This window comes from Macrotis lagotis, chromosome 5 (genome assembly GCF_037893015.1).
Source record: "Macrotis lagotis isolate mMagLag1 chromosome 5, bilby.v1.9.chrom.fasta, whole genome shotgun sequence".
NCBI classification, from domain to species: Eukaryota; Metazoa; Chordata; class Mammalia; order Peramelemorphia; family Peramelidae; genus Macrotis; species Macrotis lagotis.
The window spans coordinates 146,997,984-147,022,904 of NC_133662.1; the positions used below are offsets into that span (position 1 = coordinate 146,997,984).

Consider the following 24,921-nt stretch of genomic DNA (forward strand, 5'->3'; position numbering starts at 1 on the left):
CGTGCTGTTCATGACTAGTGACCTAGAGTCCACACCTTGAGAAATCTGGACCAAGTCTATTAAAATGACAGTGCCAGACAGGTTTATCATAACTACCACTACAAGCTAGAGACAAACATGGCTCATCCAACAGCAGAGATGAAGAAAACAACCACGAGAGCAAGTTCATGTGTTTCAATTAAGGCAGGAAGTCTGACTACTGGACTTCTACAATATTAGCATTTAATCAGGCAGCCAAAAAAAAAAAAAAAAAGGCAAGGAGACTATATCTAATGAGTAGAGCAGCATTTCTGTTTTTTCCCCAGAACCATTTAAGATTTATTAAGTGAATTTCACAGTTTTAGGAAGATGTATATTGAAAACTACTGATATAAGTCTTTAATTTGTCTACAGAATGAACATAGTACATGAGTTATTTCCCAGGCCTTTCATATCCTGAATTGGATGAAAAGCAGGGAAGTGATGCCAAATATCAATTCAGCTTGCACCCAAAAAGTATGTCTGAGCCAGGTGCTAGAGACTCACAAAAGAAGTGAGACAAGGTCTCTGGGCCCTGGGGGCTTACAATTCAGCAGAGGAGAGAAGACATCATTTTTAATGCAGGCATTTGATTGTCTTTAGAGCCCCCTTTACTCATCAATGTTTGTGCCCTAAGAATTACCAGGGCCTTCAAAATCACCAAGGAGCTGCAGATGACAATATTAGAACAATGGTCAAAAGTGGACATCAGTCCTGAGTGCAACTGAGCCAGATAAAATATAAGTGGGGAATACTTAACATAACAAATAAAATAGAAGACAGAAAAATTTAATATGTGTCTTTCTAAGGCTGCAGAGATTCTTATGTACTGTTAAGTGACCCCTGTTTATTTTTGAGTTTGATACCACTTGCCTAAAGCATCCACACTTGTCAACTGCTGGGATACTATTTCCCCTTTAAATTTCCTTGCAATGGAAGAGGTCAGCTTAAGAAATTAGGAAAACCTGTGCCCTTAAAAAAAAAAACAAGCATCACTGGTGACCTACTTAACAGAACACCAGACAGGATGTTGGAGAGCTCAATTCTAATCTGAGTTCCACTAACTCCTTCCACGTGACCCTGGGGAAAGTCAGGCAGAGAGAAATTTAACTAAGCTTATTCATTTGAAAAATGGGGAAATCATTCTCATAACTTGCTGTTATTGGCAAAGGTTGGGGGGAAGGTAGAAACCACAAGATTAATAATGGATTGTAACATAGTCTAGAATCATTGTATAAAGTGTTAAAAAGGAAGTCTAGGAATTGTGAAGGGCATAATATGAAGGAAAGCAAGGAAAAAACAATCATGCATCTTAATCTTGCTAGAGGCACCCAAGAAATTACCCTGACAACCAGAACAAATGATACCTTTGTGCAATCTGTTCTTGTAGGTTGAACACAAATAGTGGCACATGTATAATAGCTGCTCAGAGTATTGTCATTGAGGTCTATTTCGGAGAAAATATTCTGAATTTCTAGGCTAGGCAACTGAAAGCAGCCCACCAAGTTATTCCACTATAATTCTGGTTTATAAAAGTCATTGATCTTGATTTCTTCTCTACTGGAAATCTGAAAATGAACAAAGAAATCTGACTTGAATGACTTCACACAGGACTGGAAATATTATATTTAGATATGTCCAAAGATCAAACCCTATTGAAGTTGCTGGGGTCAGATGATTAGTCTAAACCTGCCCATTTTATACATGAGGAAAGTAATGCCAAGAAATTCCCAAAATGACACAGGAGGTCCTGACTCAATTAAATTCTCTTTCTATTAACGTTTTAAAATTTTTTATTATTATCTTATTTGGAAAAGAAAGAAGGCCCTTTGGCAATAAAGCATGAGCTTTGTTTTGCTCAAGATAATCCTAAAACTCTCAAAAGAGACTCACAAAAGAAATGAGACAAGGTCTCTGGGCCCTGGGGCCTTACAATTCAGCAGAGGAGATAAAACATCATTTTTAATGCAGGCATTTGATTGTCTAAATTTAGAGCCCCCTTTACTCATCAATGTTTGTACACTAAGAATTACGAGGGCCTTCAAAATCACCAAGGAGGTACCAGATGACAATGTTGGAACAATGGTCAAAAGTGGACATCAGTCCTGAGCCAGATAAAGTGTAAGTGGGAAATACTTAACAAAACAAATAAAATTAGAAGAAAAGTTCCTTTGCAGAGAAAAACTTAAGGAGTCTGAATGCTGACCAAAGCAAACTATTTATCCATTTAACAAAATTTGTTTTATACTTTGTTTCCCCCCCATAGTCCCCCCCCCCGCCATTTTGTCTGATTCTTCTTTCTCAGTATGATTAATTTGGAATTATGTTTAACAGTTATACATGGATAACTACTATCAGCTTACCTGCTGCCAAAGGGAGGAGTGAAGGAGGGGAGGGAGGGAGAAAATGTAGAACTAAAAATCTTACAAAAAATGAATGTTGGGGTGGCTAGTTGGTGCAGTAGATAGAGCACCAGCCCTGCAGTCAGGAGTACCTGAGTTCAAAGCTGGCCTCAGACACTTAATGATTACCTAGCTATGTGGTCTTGGGTAAGCCACTTAACCCCATTGCCTTGCAAAAACTTAAAAAAAAAATTAATGTTGAAAACTATACTTACATAGTTGGAAAAATAAATAAGTTTATATTAAAAAAGAAAACAAATGCCTTTGAAAAATGATTCCTGTGCAATATCTCAGATGTAATCCATGCTGCCTACTAAAACTTCAGTAGCAATATCATCCCCTGCTAGCCTAAGCTATAGATTGCTTCTGCAAAGCATGTGGGAGAGACAGACTAGATGCAGGGGTATAATTGGTCCTTTGATGTTCTAACTCAAAATTCTACTTCTCCTCACCTGTCTAAGGTGAAATTTAATGCCACTGATATTCTAAAGGCTTGATTGCCAACCTTTTGGAATGTCAACAAACTATCACTTCCTGAATTGTAAGGCATATGTTAATCTTTTAAAAATTATTTACAAAAAACAAATTAATTTTGTTTTAAAGTATTTGGGAAAGGAAATATTTAGGAGCATCCCTTTAGGTCACTGGTACTAACCCTGTGGTTATTCAGTTGTGTCAAATTCCTTGTGTCTCTATTCGGTGTTTTTTTGGCAGAGATTCTAGAGTGTTTTGTCATTTCCTTCTACAACTCATAGTACAGATGAGGAAAATGCAGGGTAACAAAGCTAGGAAGTATCTGAGATTGAATTTGAACCCAGGTCTTCCAGAATCCAGGGTCAACATTCTATCTCCTGTGCCACCTAAGTTGCACTGATGGATTCAACCCTAGGAATAGCCAAAACATGGTTAAAGATCCTTTAACATTGAAGCAAGTTGCCTCTTCTGGTACCATAAAAGAATTGCCATAACAATCACTGAATCATGTGGCATGATACAATAACAACAATAATAAATGATATTTGATACAGTAAAATTTCCATAGGGCTTTATTTACAGAATCTCATTTGTTAGACTTGGAAGCTAAATATTAGTGCAAATAGTGAAGGACTTGAACTCAGGAAGATTTGAATTCAAAAATTCTACTCCAAACAGTAAACTAGCTTAATGTCACTGAGCAAGCAAGACATTTCATTCTCATTTCAATCTCAGTTTCCTCATCTTTAGAAAGGCAGTAATAATATTCCCTCCCTGACCAGATGGTTATGGAAATCAAATAAGATATCACATGCAAAATGCTTTACAAACTTTTAAAGCACTATTTAAATGCTAGGTTATTATTATAGATTATTGGAGGCAATTTCTATACCTGAAATGGAATTCTGGTTTTGATTTCACAATATATTTGCAAAAATTAACAGTTGATTCCTTTTCCTCTGAAATTCTATATTCAGCTATGGGTTATTTTAGCACAAAGCTTTTAGTTGTTTTGTTCTATGGGGATGAGGATATGATTTTCTGAGAATTTGTTTAAGCCTAGTACAGGGAGATACATCATTAAGACAGTCTAATCATTACTACTAATCCAAAAGCTTTTGGGAATGCTAAAATGATGTCTATGTCATAAATTCCCTTACAAGATAGTCATATTTATAAAAGACAGAAAGCAAAGTGATCGGAGACAGACAAGATAGAAAATGAGTCACAGTATAAAAAGAGAGATAGCTACATCCTCTTGAGTAGGAGTAAGCAAGAAAGCCTTAATTGACAGATTATTACTTCCTTGAGTTTAAGACATATTTTTGCCCTTTTGTCTAAGATGAGTTTATAATGGAATAGCCTGCTTGTGGGTCAAATGCTGCCCTCCACTTGTTTTTGTACAGACCTGTGAGCTATGAATATTTTGTTTTGTTTACATTTTTAAAAAACTAAAGTTTTATTGTATTTTAAAATGTGAAAACTATTTTTAGTTCCTGGGCTATAGAAAAACAGGCACAGATCAGATTCAGCCTTAGAGTCATATAGTAGACTCCTTACATGAAAAGAAGTAGAGGGGGGGATCATTGTGTACATAGCTAAGCCAATCCTTGAGACTATTTACATACAGCCCCAAAGGATGCTTCAGAATTGAAAGCCTAATTAAAAATCTGTAATCATTTCATTCAACCTCCAAATCTGCACTGACCTGTCTATATTTATCAACATCATTCCAAATTCTTCCTAGGTATACCTACTTCCTGCTACTGCTTGATAAATTTGTAGGCTAAGAAAATATAAGCATTAGCCTCAGAGGTCTCCTTTCTTTATCTTTCCCACCTCTATTCTATATAGACACAAATAAAAGGAGGAAGGAAGAAAAGAAAGGAATATTTGAAAGGAAGGAAAGAAGAATGGAAGAAAGGGAAAGAAAAGAATAAGAAAAGTAGGAAAAAAGGAGAGGTAGAATCAATAAAATTATGTAGGATCATTCCTTGACTTTATCTAGACACTGAACATAAGCATACATGCTTATATTTATGACTGGTAAAAAAGTGTGTGTATATATATATATATATATATATATATATATCCATATTTGTACATATACACAAAACAGATTTAATTGCTATGCCCCAGAGATTAAATTTAAGCATTTTAATTTCCCCAGGGCCATATAACAAATGTATAAAACAGGATTATTAGTGTATTTACAGTTATAAAGTATAAATACAATGTAAAAAAAGATGCATCTAAAAGTCAAAAGGCTGGGTACATTAGGTATATTCAAGCTTTACAATTTTGTTATCCTTAGAGAAGATCTTGATTCTTTTAGCTTTGAGCCAGTCTCACCCAATGAGGAATTTCTCTTCTAATACATCAGAAGGTACTAAAGTAGAAGGAAGGTAAGGTTTAGAAGAAAAATTAATAAGACACACCTGAGTCCTGTAAGTGAGGACTCTTTGAAAAGTCTTGAATCACAGAGGACTTTCTTTAGTTATAAGAAATTGCATTTAAGATGGAAAAAATATCAAAATGTTGAATTATAATATCATCCTTTAAAATCTTAGACTCCTAATCTCCACATTTCCAAATAATAATAAGTTATTTTGTGGTCAGACCAACATGAATTATTGACTCAGTCTTCTATCACATGAATCAATTGAACTCATTCATACTTTATTCCCAGTAAATTAATGACTCTTGAAAAAGTGATCTTAAAAATGAACTTATTTGTTGGAACCATTTTATTGTTGGGGTATGTGATTTATGCCTTAGCAGGGTAATACTCTTGAAATTTGGTTGGATTGATCATTAGACTGTTTCACTTCTGTCAGTGGCCCTTAATTCCATATGTGGCTAGTTAGTAGAAAGCTGAATGCTCACCTGAATAAGTCAGCAAACTCTGATCCCAATGAGTCATTAGAATAATAAAGAAATAGGACATGTGCCAACCACAACTCAAAACCATTGGGGGGGAAGGGATAAATGCTTTGTATGCCTAAGGATGTTTGCTTCTCAACATCACTGTGGAACATAGAGACGAACACATATGTAGACATATCTATTACAGGTGGGCAGGTAGGAGGCACAGTGGATACTGCCACACTTGGAATCATGAAGACCTGAGTTCTAATCTGATCTCAGATACTTGCTAAATGTGTGACCTTGGCCAAGTTACTCTCCTCAGTTTTCTCATTTGTCAAATGAGCTAGAAAAGGAAATGGCCAGTCATTCTAATATCTTTGCCAAGAAAACCTCACATGGTGTATGAAAAATTTAATATGACTGAAAACAAATGAACCACAAATCACCAGTACTGTGTCTACTTCAGTATTTTATTAAAGAAAAAAATGTTAATATTCTATCTTTTAGATTGGGTTCGACTTTTTTCAGGTACTTGGGGATTGTAGGATGCTCTTTAATTAGACATAAAAGGGTGCTTGATTATGTAAATGACTGAACACCAAAAGGATCCTTGGCACCTTCAGAAATGGCAATTAGCAAGTTTAGTGTACTTTTGAAAGGAAAGTAGATAGATCAGATTAGTTCTTAAAATGTCTTTCAGTTTTTCATTTTAAAAGGATATGCCACAGTAGGAATTAGGAAAAATAATAGCTAACAATGACACAGAACTTTACAAACGGCTTCATGTCTGCTATATAATGAACCTCACAACAACCCTATGAGGAAAGCAATGTAAGAATTATTTCCATTTGTTGTTGTCTGACTCTTTATGATTTCATTTGGGGCTTTCTTGGCAAAGATCCTGGAGTGGTTTGCCATTTCCTTTTCCAACTCATTAGACAGAAGAGGAAACTGAGGCATAGAGGATTAAATGACTTTCATTGGGTCACAAAGCTAATAAGTGTTTGAGGTCAGATTTGAACTCGGGAAAATTAAGTCTTCCTGACTCAAGGGCTGACACTCCATCTACTATACCACCTTGCTGCCCATTCCTACTGAGTTAACTGAGAAAAGGAATGAATGGATCAAAGTCCCATGGGACAACAAATAGGAAATATGGGATTTGAATTGTGGTGCTCTAGTTCCCAAATCTGTGGCACTCCTTACTGGACCCTGCTGCCTCTGTGAAGAGTTGAGCTTGGCTGAGAGCCACCCAGCAATTCTGCAGGCACCTGATTGATTACATAACTCAAGAATCATGGGAAGCAATGGAGAATGGAGATCAGATGGTAGAAAGGGATACAGAGGTGAATGACAGGAATGGAAAAATTTTGATGCTTGGTTTGGGAAAAGTTAAGGAAATGGATAAGACAAGTCAGATCACTTTCTTTTTTTCTTTTTTTTTTTTTTTTGCAAGGCAAATGGGGTTAAGTGGCTTGCCCAAGGCCACATGGCTAGGTAATTATTAAGTGTCTGAGACCTGATTTGAACCCAGGTACTCCTGACTCCAGGGCTGGTGCTTTATCTACTGCGCCACCTAGCCGCCCCATCGGATCGCTTTCAAAATTGTTTTTATCACCTTGACCACCAAATTAAAGATCCTCAGTCAGGGTTAAGCAAATGATGTTTATCTTTCAACTACACTTTTCCTTCCAAGCTTAGTACTGTGATTTCTACCTTTTTCCCAGCTCAAATTCTTATCTTTTATCCAAATGGGGAAAAATGACTATATAAAATAGCAAAAATTTTCCATTTCAACTTTTCTGAGTTTTAGTTTTCTCATCTGTGAAACAGAAAGTTCATGCAAGATCCTGAAAGCCTTTTCTAACAAATCTTTTTATCTTATAACAAAAAATATCAACCAAAGGACCATTATATTAGTCCTTTCTCCACTCATGACTGTGCATTTGGTTAGATCTTTTACCAAGTTTCCAAGAAAATTTTCTCCTCAGTTTCCCTTTCAATGGAGCTTAATAACAAATTTTTACTCTTTCCCAAATTAGCCTCTAATGTTTGTGTAAGATTTGTGCATTCAATAATCTATCCAGGCATCACATGTGGTAGCACTGAAATCTCTGTTACTGGGGGAGACTGAGGCTGACAGATTGTTTAAGAGAATTCTGAACTGAAGTGTTCTAAGTCAATCCAGTCCTCACTTCAGGTCAAGAGTAATAAGCCTTCCTCCAAGTCCCAGATAGCACATAGTGTGCACTTTCTGACAGGCTGACTGATTCTCTGAAAATGGAAAGTCATCAGGTTACCTAAGGAGAGGTGAACTGGCCCAGGTCAGAAAACAGAACAAGGTAAAGCTCCTGAGTGAAATCAGAAGTGGGAATGGGTCCTGGAACAGTCCCTGCACTTCCACCCTAGTTAGAATAGAGAGACATCAAAAGTCTAACAATAATAATACTAACATTATTATTATTTAATCATAGACTAAAGGTTCCTCAACATTAATTTTTTTAAACTACCATTCTTCTTAAAATATTTCATAAAGGATTCACCAGCCAAAGATTCTCTCTCTCATTACCAATACTTGAAATATCCCTTAAAATTAAGTCTTGTAGTATTGTTGCTACTATACTAATTGCTTTAAGCTGGTAGTATATATCAGGGATTTGAGTGAAAAAAGGAACTCATTTTAACATGATTAAATGATTTTTGATAAGGAATATTTCCAGTAGTGACTCCCAAGTCTCAAAAACATTTCCCTAGGTTTTCTTTTAGAAAAGAAAGAAGGGAATATTATTTCTAATGAGCTATACAATGACTAGGTTAAATGAACTGTTTTAGCCTCTTTTGACACTGAGACAGTTTACCATTTCTCAGAGGCTTGTTCTCTATCTCCCCAAAGGCTATGCTTGGTATCTGAAGACTAGACCAGTATTCAAAGGTTCATGTTTAATAGATGACTTTCAGAAAGGCAGTAGAACTGGCAGTTGCTCTAGAGGAAGGGTCACAAAATTTAACTAACAAAACTCAATATTGGGAAACTGGGAAGTGGAAGCCATTGATGAAAATACTGTCCCTCTTCCCTTATAGCTTCTCTTCTCCACTATACCTTCCTTCCTGAGTCAGGGACTGACTCAGTTTGATTTTTTAGCTATTCTATCTCCATATGACTAATTTCCATGTTCAAGCAATCAGTACTCAAACATGTATTAGGAATGGGATCTAGATTTTTATCTTAGAACAACAAACCAAGAAAATCACTGGACTATCACATGGTTATCAAGCATTTCATCAAACTATTGCTTTGGTAAATTGCCAAAATGGTTTTAAAAAATGCTCTAATCAGACTTGTTGGTGACGGTCAGAATGATGCATTGCCTCAGGTGTGAATAACTTACACACTAATCTCTTAATTCCCTCAACAAAGGAATGAGGATGAAGGCCAAGAGCAAGAGCTCAGAGGTTTTGTTAGAGACCGAGTACCATGGCTCCCCAGAGCAGAATCTGCTATGTGAATGGAACTGTACTCCTTCCAGCTCCATGATCAAGGGGAAAATGGTACTGGTGCTTTTCTGAGTATATGTCAGACCTGGCAAAGTTGGGTTTGAAGAATTGTAATTTACCTACATAGTCTACTCCCAATAACTCTCAAAGGGACTATGAGGACTGAAACTTCTAAAACTGTAACTTATGAGCCCTACCCAAATACCAGTGTATTTTTGTTGTTTAGTCTTTTTTAGTCATGTCTAACTCTCATAACCCTATTTGAGGTTTTCTTGAAAAAGATACTGGAATGGTTTGCTATTTCCTTCTCCAGCTCATTTGACAGAAAAGGTAACTGAGGCAAATAGGATTAAATAACTTGTCATGGTTACAAAGCTGGAAAGTGTCTGAAACTGGATTTAAACTCAGGAAAATGAGTGTTCCTGACTCAAGGACTGATATTCCATCCACTGAGCCACCTAGCAGTATTCACTTCAGCTAGACTCAAAGCAAATGAATGAAAACATAATAAGAATATCGACAGAAATTTTCCCCCATAAACCCGGGATGCACTCTCCCACAAATACACCAAACATCAGCAGGGAGAATGGATACAGATAGAAGAGATTCCCAGAAGCTGAACCTAGGGGTGAAGGCTTTTGTGAAGAGGGGCAATCCCTGTAACTGATGCTGTAGGGCCACTGCTGTCTTTGAACTGTTTCCAGGAACCTGGTAGTCAACCACCAACTCTAGCTTCTGATTTTGTAGAACTCTCGGTCCATTATACTGCTGTGGAAAGGGTCAGAATCCATACCATAGGACCAAATGGAGTCCTGACTTTGGAACCTGCCAGAATCTGAGCAGATCTCCGTTTCTGATGCTGAAGATTACCCCAGCTGACTTGACTAAGAAGCCAATTCAAATCAACAAACATTTATTAAGTACCTACCACATTATGTTAAATACAGAGGATACAATGAAAGGCAAATAAAGTCAGTTCTCAAGGAGGCTCAAGGCTAAAGTAAGAGATAACACGCCTACAATTAAATACAAACAAGATATGTGCAGAACAAATTGGAGATAATCACAGACAGAAGGCACTAGCTTTAAGGGATTCCCCACCCCCCCTCATAAGCTTGTTCACTAAATTACCACTGCTAATGAGGGTTGGAAGGAAGAAAAGAGTTCTCCTTCCCCATCCTTGTTGCACTCTGAGAGAAGTGCTCTTAAAGAATTTGTCATCTGGGGAGTTGCTAGTTGGGGCAGTGGATAGAGCACCAGACAGAGCACCAGCTCCTGGAATCAGGAGGACCTGAGTTCAAATTCAACCTCAGACACTTAATTGCCTAGTTGTGTGACCTTGGGCAAGTCACTTAATCTCATTGCCTTAAATAAAAATTAAAAAAAAAAGAATTAGTTGTCGTAACTGTCTTTGCACTTCAATTACTAGTTGGACTGGCTTTTCTGCTTTTATATTCACCTTTCCTCCTATTTGCCCAGGTCACTGAGTGGGCAGAGTAAAGGGTATCCATTGGGTAGGTTGTTAGTTTCCTGCCAGTCCTTAACCATTTCCTGACCTTTTCATATGAAAATGAGTAACTTAAGTCTAAGGTTCTTTCCTAGGTGAAAATGGATCATTCAAAATCTAGGAGGCAAGTCCATACATACCATTCCTTGCTATAGTCTCCTTACATCTGGCAATTAATTACAGCAAGTGAATTTGGGATGGAGAGCTCAACTGATCAGAAAACCCCTGAGAAATCCCCAATGCATTGACTTTCAAGTCAAAATCCAAACTTGTATTTTTCAAAAAGGTGACCTGCCATAAGCATCACGGAACATTTTTTTAATTATATATCTTGACCAAACAGTAGGCATATTTGTTGAATTGAGCAGAATCCTTATAGCTTCCTTAAAATTCCACTGATAATTCTCAGATCAGTTATCTCTTTATCTATGCTATAGCAAAAGATAATGAGAAAGGTATGAGGCTTGAAGGTAAAAGATCTCTATTTAAATCCCAGTCCTACCATTTAATAGCTGTGTTACCACAGGGCAACTCCCTTAACCTCTCTGAACCTGTTAGTGTGCTGTACTTGGAGTTAGGGAAGACTTGTTTGAATCTTGCCAGAAACCCTTAGTAACTGCCTGAGTAACTGTAGGCAAATCACTTGACTGCTCTGACCTTCAGATTCCTCATCTGTAATAACATATATTTCGTAGGCTGGTTGTGAGGCTCTTATGTGAAAATATTTTGCAAACCTTAAAGCACTATCTAAAACTTAGTTTTATAATACTCAACTTAGCCTATCTCAGCATTGTAAAGATAATCAAAGTAAGATGTAAGCTATTATTATTATGATGGTAAGATTACTTTCCTTTCTTTAATAAATATTTATCCAAGACACCCTTTATGGAACCAAGGAATTTTTTGTTCCTTTCATTATCATCTCTCTCATTAATAAAGGACTTTTTACACCTGCAATTCCCAAGGTTTACTTTCTTGTCACTCAAAACTAGTAATTGTACAGTCTTTCCCTATTAATCTTCACCTCTATACTTATAGATGACAAGTCACTGTCAATTTAGTTTCTCACTCTAGGGGAAAAAAATGACTCCCCACCCACACACACACTGAAAATAAGAGGACTGGTCTTTTCTAATATGTGGGAGAGTAGGGGGAATTGCCAGAACTTCTGGTGTTCAGTTCAGTTTTATCCTTAGATTAGTTTGTCTTTTATTATTCAAATTATCCTTCTTCCCAGGACCCCACTCCCCCCCAACCTAAGAAAACTCACTGTCACAACTGGCTACTATGAGATTATCCATGCTAATACCTTACATTTGTTCGCTATACTTTACAAATGTTAATCAGGAATTGAAATCACATGAATAATGGAAATCCACAGATAATTCCCAAATCTAATTTTATCAAGGTTTACAACACCTGCCCTCTCTAGGACATTCCCTCCCCTTTACCCCCTCCTCCCCAGCATATAGGCACATCCTTTTTTTCAGCAACAAACCTTTATTTATTTTCTTTTAAAGAATGATGGTAAACTTTCATCTCTTTTGTTTTCTCAGATGATCAACTAACAAGGAATGTTCATACTTCAAAAGGATCCCTAAACAGGCACCAGAGAAGAGAGCAGAGATGCTGCTAGGAGCTTGGGTATAATCTAAATGATGGAATATCAGCCCCAAATGGTTATGTATTTAATTCACTGGTTTGAAAAGGGAATCTCAAGTATGGCTCTCCAGACAACACAACAAGTCTGTACAGATGATAACTGTTCTCCCTTTAGACACACACAGTGCTGGTACCATCTGGTTTGTTTTTCCCTCCTTTTTGATTCAGTATCTCTGAAGGATACAGTCATCTTCAAACCACAAGGATGAAAAACACTCCCTCCTCCCCCTCCCTCTCCCTATTCCCCAAGCTCTAGATCTAAGGCTTGGTCAGCTACACTTGAAAAACATAAAATGAAATCTAAAATAATGATATCACACACTATATCCAGAAATTTGTTCAATTTTGGAATATTTTCAAAATAAAAAAATAATAGGAGATTTTTTTCCTATACCTAAAAGTTTTCCAAATGAAAGACATGCTTTCCCTTTTTAATCTAAATAATAAGATCACACAATGAAAGCAGTATCTGTTTTACTAGCACTTTAAAAAAAAAGTTCCCCAAATAGATACATTTATCACTAACCAGTTAAACATCTTTTAAGGTATGTTTGTGATTTTTTTCTTTTCCTAAAAGATATTTTTCAAGATTATTCTCTAAGAAAGGAGAAATAACTATACAGATTTTCAGTATTTTTCAAAAGCTAGTTTGTAGATTTTTTCCAAATGAATATAGAATGAGAAGGGTTAATATTTATAGAGCAGGGTAAGAATGACAGTGTTTTATATACATTATCTCATTCAATCACCACAACAATCCAGTGAAGCCAGTTACAACAGTTATATTATTGCTACCATTTAGAAGTTAAGAAAACTCAGACTGTAGAGGTCAAGTGACTGGCCTAAAGTCACATTGCAAGTTTCAGAGCTTTTGATACCAGATATCACTTGATAATAACTATGGATAGAACTATAGATAGAGCTAGAGCTCTACAATTGGAGTAAGGAAGACCTGAATTCAAATTTGGCTTCAGATAGTTATTAGCTATGTGATCCTGGGTATATCACTGAACCTCTCCTTGCCTTAACCTACTGCAGAAGGAAATGACGGAAGTACTAAGGTATCTCTTGCCAAGAAAACCCCCACGGTTAGTATTGGCATGCATTGGCCAACAATGTCAAAAGATTCATATAAGACTGAGACAACAACAATAAATCTCTGGACTCTAAATTACTGTGTATCACAATGAATAGTGACAAACTCATCACTACTATGTGTCTTAAATGAAAACATTGCTCTGAAAGCATTTTCATTATAAAACCTGTTTCTAAAAGTTGGACCAAAGATATTTGCTATTGATGAAAAGTCGACACACTTGTCATCATCCTCAAATGCATTTAACAGTCTGTATTTGAAACTGTTTTCTAGTTTTTAAAAGCCCCAGTTTAGTGAGAAATCAATCCTTAATTAAGTATTCATCAAATAGATCCAACAATTTAGACATGTTTCATAATTAATGAGCAACAAGAAAAAGGCCTGAAGAATATTCCCTATCTTTGAAGTTAAATTTTTTTTCCAACTTCTTATAAGAAATTAGACATTAGGAAATTTCCTGTGATAAATTCCACCTCCACCCAATCCTTTTCAGAAAGTTTTCTGCAGCATTTTTGACTAATTTTGTCCCTTACAGAGATTCCTCCCCCTCTTTCCCTCCACAGATTTCTCCACTGAGGAGGAGGATGAATCTGAAACTGATGCCATTGTTTCTTATCCTTTGCAATTTTAGGACATTCCTTGAACTTAGTTTCACTTCTGTGACAGAAAGATTTTAAGGGTCAACCTTTCAATGGAAGAAGGCAGGGCTGTTGAATGAGTCAGGTATTTTGATAATCAAGTCCCCAAGTTTCCAAGTTAAAACACAGGGTCAAGGACTTCCACATTTCTTGCCTTCCAAACACATGGTCTTCATGTGGAGGAGAGCATATATCAAGGCCATAAAAGAAACTTGTGATTAAAGAAGAAACTTTTTGACCACTGGGTGAGTACAGCCAAGGTATACTAGTTAATTCTACTCATAGTAACTACCCAGAGAAACTCCCTTAGTTTCTCATCCTCCTACAGATGCTATTCTGAGCTCTGATTTTACAATACGGAATGTTTCCAGTAGTGTTAAAGGATGCCATGGAATTCTTCTTTTTTTTTTTTTTGATATTTAAGAAAAATTTGTATATGTAAAATCAAACCGCAGTAAGGGATGGTAACTCAAAAACTTTGGAAATCATCTTGAGAATAGGGCTAACATCTGCTTAACTTGTGCAGTATTCATAAAATTCTGCACTTGCATTTTAATAGCTGAAATTTGATTATGAAAATCAGGTCCAGTCCCAAATTAAATTTGAAAAATAAATGAGACTCCCAATTCTCACAGTCAGCAACTTGCTCCAAGCACCCTTTACCTCCTTCATTTCTGGCCTTATTTCTGTTTTTGAAATAAATATCTGCTCCCTCCTTTCCATTTCTCAGGCAGTCCTTTGACATTACTCTTACCCTGAAATATAACCTCCTATAGGCCTTCCTGCCTTCAGTTTCTCTGCCCTCCAATCCATCCAATCCATCAGAATAATCCTATACTGAGCTGTTGATTGTTTGTTATAAGGTCCATTTCCCCAGACCATCACACAAAACCCTCCAGAACTTATACTTTCCAGTTCAAAAGTACCTATCATCCTCTAAAATCGTCCTGCCCTTTCCTAACTCTGCTTTTGCTCAAATTGTAAAATAAATACAAAACATGTTTCCTCCTTCCTTCCCAATATTCTACTGTTGAAAGCTTGCAACCTTTTAAGGTTCATCTCCATTTCCCTTTCCTGTGGGAGGCATTCTTGATTTCTCTTTCTGTAACAAAAGAAATTTTTCCATCTCTCCATTTTTCCATCTCTCCATCTTCCATTGTCTAACTGTGCATTAGTCAAGTCAATAAACATTTATTAAACTTTACTAGGTGGCATGTACTATTGTGGGGCTGGAGACCAAAGAAAGGAAAAAACAGTCCCTGCCTTCAAGGAGCTTACATTCTGATGGTGGTCATAAAAATAGGGCAAACAGGACAATTTAGCATGAGAAATAATGAATCAGACGAGGAATGGGGAAAGCATTTTTTAGAGGGAGGATTTGCTCTGGAGCTTGGAGGAAGATGGGAGGCAGAGATGAAGGGGGAGAGAGTGGGGGAGGGGAGGGCAATCCAAGCCTTAAGAATAATTTTAAAAAAATACCATCAGGAGAACAGTACTGTTGGGCAGTAAAGAGAAGGGAATAAAGTGTAATAAAACTGGAAAGGTAGAAAGGAGCAAGTCTGTAAAAGACTATAAAAAGGGGTGGCTAGGTGTGCAGTGGATAGAGCACCAGCCCTGGACTCAGGAGTACCTGAGTTCAAATTTGACCTCAAACACTTAATAATTACCTAGCTGTGTGGCCTTGGGCAAGCCACTTAACCCCAATGCTTTGCAAAAAAAAAAAAAAAAAAGACTTTAAAAAACCCAGCAGAGGATATTACATCTCTAATCTCTTGGAGAGGGAAGTTATTGAGTCTCAGAGGAATACCATGGTCTTGCTATAGGAAGACCACTCTGGAAGCTGAGTTGGAAGATGGATTGTAGAGAGAGATGTGTCAAGGTAAGAAAACCAATGAGAAGACTATGGCAATAGTCTATATGTGAGGTGATGAGAGCCTGGAGCACAGTTACAACTATGCCACATAAATGATAGAAGAAGATTTAAGAAGAAATACTTAAGACATGGAAATGAAAGGAATTGACAACATTCTAATTCAGAGTACAGTCATTTCCATATCTTGTTTGTCCTCCTCCCAAATTTTAAAAGTACCAACTTGTTTCACTCATTTTTGTAACCTCCTGCCTCAGTCTATGTGATTTTCTGCAGACTTTCCCTAAAGCAATTTGATAAATTACTTCATGCTGACATGAATCCTTCTAGAGCAAATTTTAAGAGGTGGAAGAAAAGCAACAGCTTTAACTGAAAGGAATGAATTATGGTGGTCAAATCAATTTTTTAAGCACAGACTAGAAAGGGGTTGGGGGAAGGTGACCTTCTCTAGATGGCAGTTTTTCTAAAAAAAAGTCTTGATGTTCATAAAGCTTAATAAGCCAATAGTTTCATAGATCATCCAAAAAAAATTTAAAGAAATCTCTGACTGCATTGAGAAAAGCATTGTTTCCAGAACTAGAGAAGTAATAGTTATGCTTTACCTGACTTTTCAGATAATACCAGAAATACAGTATTCAATTCCATTTATGAAGTTTTAAGAATTCTATTTTTTAAAAGAAAAGATGGGAAGATGTGGACATCTAGATGACACAATGGATAGAGAAGTGGATCTGGAGTCAGGAAAACTCAAACCTGACCTCAGAAACTTACTTATTGTGTCACTTTGAGATAATATATGTAAAGCACTCTGTAAACCTTACACTGCTATGTAAAAAGTAGCAATGATTGCAGTCACAGTGAAGATAATGATAATGGTGATGATGATGAGGATGTCATAAGATGGACTTATTAAATGCTTGAATATCTGGATTCAAATGATAGTAATTCGTAGCTCATTGTAAAATGGGAAGGAATTCATCAGAGGAAATAACTGTTAAACATTTTAATAATAATTTGTTAAGATAAAGACACATGCCTATGATGAAATTATAGACCACATGTTCATCAAATTTCAGGATACAAAATTGGGAGGAATAACTAACACACTGTAGAGCAGGCAGACTCCGAAAAGATCTTGACTGTTGAGAAGACCAAGCTGAATTAAGTAAGATGAAATTTAATAAGACTACATGTAAAAGCTTACATTTGAGTTCCAGGAGTCTTATTTCACAAGTACAAAATGGAGGAGATATGATTGGAAAGCAGTTTTTCTGAAAATAAAAGTCTAGGGATTTTGATGGAATTCAAGGTTGAGTGCTATAATACCCAAGAAAATTAATGTGAACTTGGGCTACATTAAGAGGAACAGATTCCAGAAATTAGGCAGTAACAGCCTCATGATATTCTAACACAGCTCCAGAATATCTGATTTACTGAATTCAGTTCTGACCACCACATTTTTAGGAAAGACATTAATAAGCTGGAGAGTATCCAAAGTAGGGCAATCATGATGGAGAAAAGCCCCAGGTACATGCCCTATGAGGATCAACTAGAAACAACCTATAGAGAAGATTGGGGGAGGGCATGCAAGTTGTCTTCAGGTATTTAAAAAGTTGTCATATGAAAGAAGGATTAGTCTTATTCTTATTGAGCCAGGAAGTAGTATTAGAATAGTGGAAGTTTTGAAGAGTTATTTTGGGGTTTGACATAAGGAAAAAATTCCTAATAATTAGAACTATACAAAAGTAGAAGTTTCCCTCTTACTGGACCTGGTCTTTAAACAAAGATTGACCACTTGCTGAATTGCCCTAGAGAGGGATTCATTTTCTTTTGTTCTTTTTTTTTGCAAGGCAATGGGGTTAAGTGACCTGCCCAAGGCCACACAGCTAGGTAATTATTAAGTGTCTGAGGCCAGATTTGAACTTAAGTACTCCTGACTCCAGGGCAGGTGCTCTATCCACTGCGCCACCTAACCACCCCTTAGATCAGGTATTGCTTGTAGGAGATGAGTCATGAGGTCCTGCCATCGATGAAATTCTAATGGTGGAATCAATAGAATGGGGGAGGGGTGCTTGATTTAGACAACACTTCCTCTGAAAAAAAGTCAAGGAGTTTTAATGACCTTCAAGATTAATGTATGACAAATGGACCCTGGATTACCTTTAGGAAGTAAAATCCTCTCATTATTCTTGTTTGCAAGTGATGATATTGTTCTGATCTGTTTTGAGACACAGATCTTGCAGAGATTCCAAAATAGGGTACATAATTACTCAAAATGCTTAGTTTATTTATCTATACAGAAAAAAACCAAGAGGAAGATAAATGTCTATTGCCCAGTCTATGATTTTGTTTGTCTTTTATTTATTTGATTTTACTTACTAAAATGTTGTTATATTGTACATATCTTATTATGGTTTCAGTTCTTATTTCACACATTTATTTGCTAATTTAATTTCATATGCTTGAGGGATAATTTTGAAAGTATTTTTCAAGATGGTTTTCCCTATTAAAGAGATTAATGTATACACAGTCTAATATGGCAGCTTCCTGGTTTCCCTAAAAGCCCCAAACAGGAGAGCATTTACAGGAAGGCATGAGATCTTGCCACCACAATGGCACCCTTTATGGCATGATGGCAACCATAATGAGGGGGCTGGAAGTTCAAATCCAGCTTCAGATACTTTACCAGCTGTGTGACTCTGGTTAAGTCAACCTGTTGGTAGTTTCTCTGCCCTTTAAGAGTTCTGTTTAAGCATAAAGAAAGTTAGGGGGGCAGCTAGGTGGCACGGTGGATGGTGCACTGGCCCCAGAGTCAGGAGAACCTGAGTTCAAATGTGACCTCAGACACTTAATAATTACCTAGCTGTGTGGCCTTAGGCAAGGCACATAACCCCACTGCCTTGCAAAAAGAAACAAAAAACACACACACACACACACACACATAAAAAAAGAAAGTTATGACATGATTTCCTGAGGGAGTGAAAGAGAGAGACACTCTAGTCCTATCTGGGAATTAGTTATTAAGGTCAAAAGGGTCATAAAGTCAAACAGCTTTGCTGTGTTGGATTATAAACTTAGAGCTGACACTTGAGAGATCACGTAGTCCAACTCTCCTAATTTTATAGATGAAAAAGAAGTCTAGAGATTTGAAATAACTCATTCAAGGTTAAATAAGTAATATTATTCAAGCTCTGAAAGTACAGTGAAATTATATTTTTATAAAAGTCCCTTCTTGTGAAACTGCAAAACAAAATGACTGGTAAATTATATCTAATAGATACTTATGAGTCTTTCAAAGTATTTTAAATGGAATTTATGTATCCTTATTCACTAAAAGGAGGAAAAGAGAGAAAATATGTTTTCCAATGACATTTTAAAAGTAAACTACAAATTTCTGTTTTTTCTATAAAAGAAAGTGTTACAAACTTACCACAACCCCAAACAATTTCTTTTAAAGTTGTGAATGGACCAGCCTGCTATATACATAATTAACACAAAGAAGACTGGGAACAAATCAATAATGTTTACTGCTGAAATAAGGTTAAATTTATAACGTTTAATGATATGCATGATCATTATGCTGCACAAAAATTAGTCATGAAGAACAAGCAGTTCTTTAAACTGCCAAAATAACAATTACTTTTCTACAGCTAAACCAAATATTTCTGGGGTTGGATGAGGTGGAGATAGAACTAGAAAATTCCTAGACTCAATTTCCAGTAGAAGATACACTTTTTCACGCCTGTGCAATGAGTAAAGTGTTGTAAGAAAAAGGACACTAGGTGTACTGCTTGAGGAAAACGAGCTCAAATATTGCCTGAAACATCTACTACCTATGTGACCCTGGAACAATTAATCTCTCTCTACCTCAGTTTCCTCACCTGTAAAATGAGGGCATTGAAGTCAATGACCTCTAAGGTTACTTCCTAATTTTAAATCTACTATTCAAGGGCATGCCCCTCCCCCAGGTATTGGGGCAGAATAGACATGAGGCATCATCTGGGCTGGCACCCTTCCCTTGGCTTGGCCTGTCTTTGGGAGGGGAACAGATGAGAGGAGGGCAGCTTGCATCACAGGTTTGCTTTATAAGTAAACTTCCTGGAGCAGAAGAATCAAAAGAAGTTCTTAATGCTTCCATTTAAGGGAGTGGTGCTGAGATTCTTGAACAAAGCAACAAGAGTTTTGATTTGCCTAGAGAAAGAAAAGGACGATTTAGCACATGGGACTTTTGACAGTAGGACTTTAGTACCACTGAAATATTTACTAACTGCCTCTAAGGTAATTACCAAGGCAACTAGGTGGTGGAATGGCTAGAAAGTTCTCAGGTTTAGAATCTGGGAGACTCAGCTTCCCGAACTCAAATGTGGCCTCAGACACACTAACTGTGTGATCCTGAGTAAGTCACTTAACCCTGTTGGCCTCAGTTTCCTCATCTGTAAAAAGAACTGGAGAAGGAAATGGCATACATCTTTGCCAAGAAAACCCCAAGTGGAATCAAGAAGAGTTGAATGTGACTGAAAAACAGCACAAATGTATCAGCCACTATGCTAAGTTCTGGGAATACAAGGAAAAGTCAGACAGTTCCTGCTCTCAGAGAGCTTGTGATATAATAAGAAAGATAGCAAACAAATAACTACGTACAAACATACTATATATGGAACAAAATAGAACTGATCCACAGAGGAAAGGCACTAGAATTAAGAGAGACTGGAAAAGACTTCCTGTAGAAGGTGGGATTTTGAGCTAGGAATAGAAGGAAGCCAGGGAAGCCAGGAGGTCGAGATGAAGAGGGAGACAATCTAGACATGGAACAGCTGCTGAGACCATCTGGACTTGACAGATGGAGTATTTTGTTCAAAGAACAGCAAAATGGTCACTAGATTAAAGAATGTATGAAGGGGCAATTAGGTGGTACAGTAGGTAGAGTACCAGTCCTGGGGTCAGGAGGTCCTGAGTTCAAATCTCATTCAGACACTTGATGTTTCCTGGCTGTGTGACCCTGGGCAAGTCATTTACACCTGATTATCTCATGGTGGGGGATGCAAAAAAGAGAGGGAAGAGGGCTATAACATGTAAGAAGACTGTAAAGGGGGGGCAAGTTATGACTAAAGATTATTGAGAAGGGGGCAGGGGGTACCATGGTCAGATCTTCACTTTAAGAAAAATCACTCAACAACCAAGTGAAGAAAAGAATGCCGTGGGGAGAAACTTGTGGCAGACTTTTGTAGTAAATTATTTCAATAGACCATGTGTGAGGTGGTAACAGTAAAAGAGAAGAGAATGGAGCTTATTCAAGAGCTATAACAGAGGTAAAACTAATAGGTTTTGATTGGGTATGAGGGAAGAGGGGGGAGAGACAATGAGGAGAAGTGACTGAAGATTTGGGGTTCCTAGGCTGTGGGAAAGAAGTTCCAGGTAGTGGATGAGGAGGAGCACTAGATAAATCAGTTCTCTCCACCAAGTCTTTGTGACCAACACAATTTTGTGAAAATTAAAAAATGCTTGGCAGAAACACTGGTTTCTCACAATATACAGAGAGAAAAGACATTCATATCTATTGTAGATGACCCCACAATCTGTATCTTATAAATAAAATGAATTATTTGGCACACATCTCTAATCCTAAACTTCACAGATTCATAAAATTTCAGGTCAAGGAAAGACTTGGGAGATTTTCTAGTTCAACCCCCTTCATTTTCCATATGAGAAAACTTGGCTTACAATGTGTTTATTTGTTTTGTTTGACTGAACTTATTTTATTACAATAGAGGGTCTATTTGGGGTAAGATAGTAATGAAAAAAAAGCAAAGAGCATTAAAAAAACCCTTTGAGAGTGAGGGGGAAAAAACCCAAATAAAGCAAAACAAACATAATACAGAATCTCATCAGTGACAGCATAAGAGATGATAACAATATGGAAAGCAGGGGAGAAGGCAGGCACACAGACTTCTCTCCAATTTCTAATGAGTTATCCCATAGAAAAGACAATTATAATTTTTCCTCCTTATCTTGTTTTTTCCTTCAGTTCTGACTTGCGAAGCTTAATTAGAAAAAGCAATTGATACAGGTCCTTGTAATAGTATCATTTCACTTTTTCCCTTCCTCCAAAGATCTCACTTTTTTCATGGAATACAAGTTTACTCTTATGATAATCAAGGAGTGAGGAAATGTGGTACATTTAAAAGATCATTGGCTCTGGATTTAGAGAAAATGAATTCAAATTCTGCCTATGAGGCTTGAGACTTTGTACAAGTTATTTAATGTCCCTGACTCTCAGTTTTCTCATCTGTAAAAACTGATGGCCTCTAAACTCCCTCCCAGTTCTAGAGCTATGATCTCATATTAGCCAGGCAGTTCTAGTCATACTTGTTGACTTTTATTACTACTCTATTTAATATGCTGCTCTCTGGAGACTTAAATTTATGTGATACTAATGTGGTTGAGGATGCTAAATTAACTCACATTCAAATATACTACTAGGTATGATTATTGGGTAAGAAAGACTGGACTCAAATAGCCAATTTGGAAAGAAAGAAACTTGGGGGGGGAACATTAATGTAGTAGTGATATCTAGGGTCCTTTACTTTAGTAAGTCAGAAGTTGGTATATATTTGTAACAAAAAAAAGTGGGTCTCCATTTGCCTCATGTGAAACCTCAAAGTAAAAACTTCATTATCCCAGAGTCAATCGATAACAGTCAATAAACATTTATTAAGTGCCTACTATGTGACAAGAACTGTCTTTAGTACTGACATTTATACTATAGGGAATGAATTGGATTCAGTCCTGAACAATTGAACACACAATTGGCCTCTCAAGTCCATTCCAACTCAGTCCTAAGATCTTGCAATCATAAGGGCTTCTTGCACTTTTCACACATCTGACAATAAGGATCTGCTTATTCTGAAAAACCTGTTTTTCTACCACCTGAAAACAAAGAGTCTCGGTTGAAGTGCAGGCAACATTATAAAAGAGATGGATCAAAGGAAATTTCCAAAGGTGGCTGGGTAAGGTACCCAGGAATAGGTGGGGTACCCAAGGGAATTACATATTGGATTTTGTTAAACTAGTGTCATCTCTTGCTATAGAAGTTTTCCCAGTGCAAAAAGGAATACTCTTTAGACTGGTAACACTAAAAATTAAAATAGTTCTGGGTATGTTTAAGATCAAAGAAGATTTGTTTATCACAATTTTTTGCACTTTAGTTCACAACTCATTGGTTTATAATAGTAACAGAATTAATAAAGGACTGGTCTCAGAATGGAGGTCATGCTCCCCTAATACTTTGAACAACAAACATGTGTAGTGATACAGAATGAAAAGGGGAAAAAATTCTCAACAATGGAGACAGGGCTGCTCTGAGGAATTATGGAAAATGGAAGCTTCTGCCACATACTGGAATTTGAGTCAACCAGATCATTATAGAGTGACCAGAATCTGATGACTGAAATGGCCTTACGTGGCATGAACTGGTAATCTCAATGCAGCACCTAGTGAACAAAGGTCTTCATTACAAAAGCCACTGTCACAGTTATGAAAGGGCAACTATTTTTCTGGACTTGCCCTGGACTCAGGGCAGAGTCCTGGTTCCTGGAATGTATAATGGTTTTCCCAATTCCACTTCCAAACATCATTCCTGGCTTCCAGATTCACTGTGTCATCTTTAATCAGTAATCCCATCAGAAGGCAAACATTGATGAGACCACAGGCCCCCAAATCCAAACTTAGACACCATGGCCCTTCAGGATATCCTCTGTAAAACCCTCCTGGTTCAATAAGGGCCACTGGAAAAGTAAAGGAGCAACTCTGAAAATTGAATAACTGATCCTTTTGTTATAGCAAAGAACTGGAATCTAAGAGAATGTCCACCAAATGGGAAATGGCTCAACAAATCATAGTATATGGATGTAATAGAATATTAATATACTGTGATATAACATGAGAGATATTGTTTCAAAGAAGTATGAAAAGGCTTTCATGAACTGATGCAGCCTGAAATAGAAATTGCTCAAGAGAAAACAAGAATGTAAAGAAAAACAACTTTGAAAGACCTGAGAATCCTAATCAATGAAATGGCCAATTATGATATCAGAGGGATGTTGAAACATGCTATCCACTTCCTGACAGAGGAGTGATAGAGGCACAGTGTTGATAAATCATACTATTTTAGACCTGGCCAATATTGCTTTGCTTGACTACCTACTTTCTACTTGGATTTTGTTTCGTTTTAAATTGGTATTGTATGGCAGGAAGAGAGATTGAGTGAAATGGAAGGGGGGAAGGGAAAAAAAAAGAAAAGATGAAGGAGAAAAAGGAAGCAGAAAGGTAAAGGGAAGGGTAAGGAAGGGACAGATAAACAGGGCAGCTTTGAAATTATATGTTAAATTTATTATAAATTTTAAAAGAAAACCTAGCCATAAATAAGAAATTTGTGTTTTATGTACAATCCTCTTTCGATTTTGTTATGCATTTGGAAATGCTCATTTTATGTAGTACTTAAGTTCACTCTCTCTCTCTCTCTCTCTGTAGGTTTGCATGTATGTATATATTTACATACACTAACACATTGCACACCTGAAGCTGAAGCTAATGAGATTGCCAGTTTTGAGCCCTTGAAAAATACAATTCTTCCCATGTACTTTTCATATCTGTTTTTCTTATCTCCTCCCAGTGCATTAGCAGCTCCCAGCTATCACATTCATCCTTTACCAGACTATATAATATACCAGAGCACAGCTTATGCTGATGTCTTTCTCAAGTGGCTTCTCTGTACTTCCTGTTTATTCATCAGAGAAAGAATACCATTCAAAGTAAAGGTTAGTTAAATTAAGGGGGGGGGGGGGACATTAGATGGAGCAGTGGATAGAGCATCAGTCCTGGAGTCAGGAGGA

The 24,921-nt window shown here is 36.9% G+C and overlaps 1 protein-coding gene across 2 annotated transcripts in view; it reads right to left on the bottom strand.

Moving 5' to 3' along the window:
• The window catches only part of MAP7 (microtubule associated protein 7), a 229,253-nt gene that overhangs the window by 147,540 nt on the left and 56,792 nt on the right, over positions 1–24,921 (bottom strand). The window lies entirely within an intron of this gene.